Source organism: Schistocerca serialis, chromosome 7 (assembly GCF_023864345.2).
Source record: "Schistocerca serialis cubense isolate TAMUIC-IGC-003099 chromosome 7, iqSchSeri2.2, whole genome shotgun sequence".
NCBI lineage: Eukaryota > Metazoa > Arthropoda > Insecta > Orthoptera > Acrididae > Schistocerca > Schistocerca serialis.
The window spans coordinates 295,264,839-295,270,838 of NC_064644.1; positions in this window are offsets into that span (position 1 = coordinate 295,264,839).

Here is a 6,000-nt window from a genome sequence, read left to right on the forward strand (position 1 = left end):
TCAATTGTTCCTTTATTCTCTTCCTGAAACTCTCTACAACCTCTGGTTCTTTCAGTTTATCCAGGTACCATCTCCTCAAGTTCCCACCTTTTTGCAGTTTCTTTAGTTTTAATCTACAGTTCATAAACAATAGATTGTGGTCACAGTCCACATGTGCCCCTGGAAACGTCTTACCATTTAAAACCTGGTTCCTAAATCTCTGTCTTACCATTATATAATCTATCTGAAACCTGTCACTATCTCCAGGCTTCTTCCATGTATGCAACATCCTTTTATGATTCTTGAACCAAGTGTTAGCAGTTTAATAAGTCACGGCTGCAAAATACCAACGCGAATTCTGTACAGACGAATGGAAGAACTAGTAGAAACCGACCTTGATGAAGATCAGTTTGCATTCCGTAAAAATATGGGAACACGTGTGGCAATACTGACCCTACGACTTATCTTAGAAGCTAGATTAAGAAAAGGCAAACCTACGTTTCTAGCATTTGTAGTCTTGGAGAAAGGCTTTTGACAATGTCGAATGGAATACTCTCTTTCAAATTCTGAAGGTGGCAGGGGTAAACTACAGGGAGCGAAAGGCTATTTACAATTTGCACAGACACCAGATTGCAGTTATAACCGTCGAGGGACATGAAAGGGAAGCAGTGGTTGGGAAGGGAGTGAGACAGGGTTGTAGCCTCTCCCCGATGTTATTCAATCTGTATATTGAGCAAGCAGTAAAGGAAACAAAAGGAAAATTCGGAGTAGGTATTAAAATTCATGGAGAAGAAATAAAAACTTTGAGCTTCGCCGATTACATTGTAATACTGTCAAAGACAGCAAAGGACTTGGAAGAGCAGTTAAGGAATGGACAGTATCTCGAAAGGAGGGTATAAGATGAACATCAACAAAAGCAAAACGAGGGTAATAGAATGTAGTCGAAATAAGTCGGGTGATGCTGAGGGAATTAGATTAGGAAATGAGACACTCAAAGTAGTGAAGGAGTTTTGCTATTTGGGGAGTAAAATAACTGATGATGGCCGAAGTAGAGAGGATATAAAATGTAGACTGGCAATGGCAAGAAAAGCGTTTCTGAAGAAGAGAAATTTGTTAACATCGAGTATAGATTTAAGTGTCAGGAAGTCGTTTCTGAAAGTATTTGTATGGAGCGTAGCCATGTATGGAAGTGAAACATGGACGATAAATAGTTTAGACAAGAAGAGAATAGAAGCTTTTGAAATGTGGTGCTACAGAAGAATGCTGGAGATTAGATGGGTAGATCACGTAACTAATGAGGAAGTATTTAATAGGATTGGGGAGAAGAGGAGTTTGTGGCACAACTTGACAAGAAGAAGGGGTCGGTTGGTAGGACATGTTCTGAGGCATCAAGGGATCACCAATTTAGTATTGGAGGGCAGCGTGGAGAGTAAAAATCGTAGAGGGAGACCAAGAGATGAATACACTAAGCAGATTCATAAGGTTGTAGGCTGCAGTACGTATTGGGAGATGAAGCTTGCACAGGATAGAGTAGCATGGAGAGCTGCATCAAACCAGTCTCAGGACTGAAGACCACAACAACAACAACAACAACAACAACAAACAAAATACTGCCACTGTTCTGTTCTTGCTTATCGATGTATGACGTCACACATCAACTTCATTACGTTAAGCGAGGCCCATATCTGGTATCGGTAGGATCACTTAACCTTTCTACGGTATTATTGGCACCACACTGCTATGTTGACTACTGCTGGAGCGCTAGCAAAATCAATAGTCCACCTCATCACTGACAGTGCTAACGGTAACGCTGAGCCTTGCTTATTGTTCTGTAATTACAGTATTCCTCGGTTCCATGGCCAGGTATCTACCTGATTATCAACGTCCGGAGAAGTATGAGAAAAATATGGCGATTATATGAGACATCCCGGAGTTCTGTGGGCAAGACTTGGTGAATAATGCCTTTCGCACTGGCTGTTGAAATGCCGGTTTCGCAGCAGTAGAGATGCATCTCCAGGTAATATGTTCAAGGAATTAAAACATTACAGAATTACAGTGGTTTAAGAAAAGGGATATGTACCGCCATAAAGTACTATACATCAATGAGAGCTGAGTATTTAGTTTTTTTTAACAGTCATATCACAGCGAAGTGATTGCGTAGAGCCAAGTCCTATCGATCATCGTCGATGTAAAACTGACAGCACTCTAAAAACGGCTGTCTATGATTAAACTGGGAACACGCAGCACCAGCAAGTGACTGGTAGCCGGATAAACCTATTTAAACATCTGACTCCCGTATAATTACGGGAACTATCTAAAAATATCGCATTCACTTCGACAGTTAAGTATACAGCCTCGAATGCCTTACCAAGCCATAGACCGCATGAAAGTGCGCACGGTGCCAACGCAAACTGCAGTGATGGGTCGGTATTAGGAGAGACGTGTGCGAGTTGGCGCAAGCGCCAGTCTCGGACCGAACTGATGCCGCCATCTTTGACAAGAAAGGTGGGAGATGGCTTTGTAACTCGTCTAATTTACGTACTGTTACGTGTTATATGGTCCTTACAAATTTCTTTGAGGAAAGTTTAGAGAAAACACGGACGCACGCACGCACGCGCTCGCGCGCGACCAACACAAATGTCGAGGAAGATGCTTTAAAGTAAGGATGGCCGCGACTGATTTCAATCGGGTCCACGGAAGAAATTAGAGAGAGAGAGAGAGAGAGAGAGAGAGAGAGAGAGAGAGAGAGAGAGAGAGAGGCACCCGGGAGGTATCTTCCGATATTTCCGCCGGCACTCGGCGCACCCCGGGTGTGCAATCTATTTTCGTCTCTGGATCATTGCTAACACACACCTTACTGCTTGCTGCCGACGCCTGTGCTATACATTAACAGATCGCAAACGTTGGTAGAAGGTGACCAAAGCACGGAAATTACCGACTAGTCGCGAAATGTGCCGATCTGAGCACCATTAGCAGAGCCCCTAACTTCGTGAGCAAGCTTATACCAGTTATCGAGTCAAGCGTGAAGTTCCGTGCTAGATGTTTGTTTACTCTGTGCAAGTGTTTCCTTGCGTCTGGCATTACGAAGAGAAAGTAGATGCTAAATTTCACCAGTTCGATTGGAAATGAGCGGACGATTGTTTTTGATGTGTCGACAGAAGTGCCGACACAGTGTTATTTTGAGTGGGCCGATAGGCACGCTATCTAACGCAGACGGGCGTGAAGTCTGGAACAGGATAACTATTGAATGGTAGCAAGAAAAGTACGTAGCTGCTTTATACTTAACTTTAATGACTCCTTGTGATACATCTCTCTTGACTATACAAATGAGACTCGTAAGATACATGCACTGTTACAATTGGCGCCTTGCTAGGTCGTAGCCATGGACTTAGCAGAAGGCTATTCTAACTGACTCTCGGCAAATGAGAGGAAGGCTTCGTCCGTATTGTCACTAGCAATGTCGTCCGTACAACTGGGACGAGTGCTATATCGTATCTCTAGACCTGCCTTGTGGTGGCGCTAGGTCTGCGATCACACAGTGGCGACACGCGGGTCCGACATGTACTAAATGGACCGCGGCCGATTTAAGCTACCACCTAGCAAGTGTGGTGTCTGGCGGTGACACCACAGTTTTTATACCGTGAATAAAGATAAACCTATTAACTTGTTCTGTAGTGAATAACTATTTGTTGTTAAGGAATGCAGTATGAAAAAGACACTTTTGCAGAAAGACTTAATTAAAATGTTGATTTCCAATTTGGATAATCAACAGCATATGTTTGCACAGCCGAGGACACACTGCGACAGTTGGGTTAAAGCTAGTTTTAATTGAGTAAAAAAAGAAAAAGAAATTGCCAAGTCATTGAAAACTTATGCTGAACGCGAATTCGTGAAGACGTGCATCTCTCTGTAAATGTACTACGAATGTGCCCTGACACAAAAAACGAATTCGAACAAATATCGAGACTAACAGTTGTTTGCCGAATTGGTATGATGGCTGGTGATACTGGAAACAGTTAGTGTGATAGTGTTGTCACACTCCAAGCATCTGCGATCGCTTTGTTTTGTTCTTTCGTGATACAAATGTGGATTTCAACATGAAGGAAGAATTTTAGCACTACAGCAATTATAAAAAAACACTTTCTTTACTAATGGCGTTGCAGAATTTTGTAACTGAACTATTTACCTCAGCTATCTAAAAAAATCGTCAGTAAAGAAATAATATTCACAACGCGTAAATAAATGTAAACATGTGATTATTGGGTGGATAAAAAATGTGCGCTCAAAAACGCGTGTTCTGAGGAGTAATTTTTGACATAGCTTGTGAAAGGGGTGCCGTTCGTACAGCTGCGTTGCCTCATAACCATTACGTCACGGCTGCTATAGTTTCTACTTTATGCGCTAGGAGCGCCGCAGTCGCGTCACGTGACGACGTGACCCGCGAGCGGAAGTATGTGAATCCGGCTTGCGGGTCACGAAAATTTGCCCACGCCTGCTTTGACGTGTAGTTCCCTCGGTAGCGTGATAAAGTGCGTATAAAAATTATCTCTGCAGTGTTTTAGACGGAAGCAGTCCCTTAGTAGAGATAAGTGCTCTGCACACTCAGTACCTGAATAAGCTGATTTATTGCCACGACCTTTTGCCGATGCCAAGGTAGTTACCGAGTTTGCTCGACAACGCGAAGGCCAAGCCGTGCATTCTGCTGCAACAGATTCAGATTCTTGGCTAAGTAGCAAGGTAAAGATGTTTGGATTTCTAGCTCCATAGACACTTGCGAAGAAGTACAGCGGCAGAATGGACTAGGACGGACCACGAATTTTTGGAAGAAAGGACTTAGCACTAACTGCATTAAAAATTAGATCAGAATGTCTGAACTGGAATTATATCCATGCTCTGCCACAATAAGAGCACAGTGTCTTTGCGTCACCTCGCCAACGCGATGAATTCTTGAAAAATTCTTAGGCTGATCAGTACTGCGCCGCTGACGAGAATGCACACGCTGTGGCCTCTAACAGTTCATAGATTAACCGTTCTATAGGAGCTGCTTCGAACCAATGAGCGCTTATCTGTTCGAAATTGTAGAGTATGATCTTGCATGACACGACCACGATACTGAAACGAAGAGCAGGAAATTCTTACTCAACATTTCCCCCGCAATGCAACGAGCTCGGCCATTTCAGCACGTAATTAGAATTATATTAATACCTTCAGCTGCTAACGGGAGTTTATTTATAGCAACGGGGACAAGTGAAAATGCGTGCCCCGACCGGGACTCGAACCCGGGATCTCCTGCTTACATGGCAGACGACCTATCCATCTGAGCCACCGAGGGCACAGAGGATAGCGCAACTGCGGGGACTATCTCGCGCACGCCTCCCGTGAGACTCACATTCTCACCTTGTATGTCCACACACTACATTCGTAGTGTCCCTACCCAACACCCTCATTACTCGTGAAAGACATTCTTACCAAGACCCGTAGGAGTTTGGGGAATGTGTGTACATCTGCACAGGAGGAGGAGGTCATGGCCGGTGTTGACAGAACTGTTTACTTATATGGATATGATGACTGTTCTTTCGGACATGTCCGAAAGAACAGACACCATATCTACGTAAGTATATATTTCAACACGTTGTCCTTACTTGGAGAGGTATGTTGCTTCGTCAGGGTGGGGACTTGCTGTCTTGAGGTCTTTGTAAGCTAGCCAATATTGCCACAGCCCCCAAATCCTTGTATATCGTTTACCATCGACTTTCAACGAAAACCCGTTTTTGCAATTGCTTCATCTGCTGGAAATAGATATCCACATCACTGCAGACATCTTCCCACTTTGTCAACGGCTGCGAATTTCATCGTTACTCACATGGTCATGAAGTGTCACGCTAATGTCCGCCGAAGCACTTTGGTTTCCACTACAGGAAGTCGTTGCTCTGTTCTTTTGCTGCGCGTTCCGCACCGAACAAGGCAACTGGATTATCTTATCACGAACCACACCAGACGATGTCCGCCATTTAAGCCAAG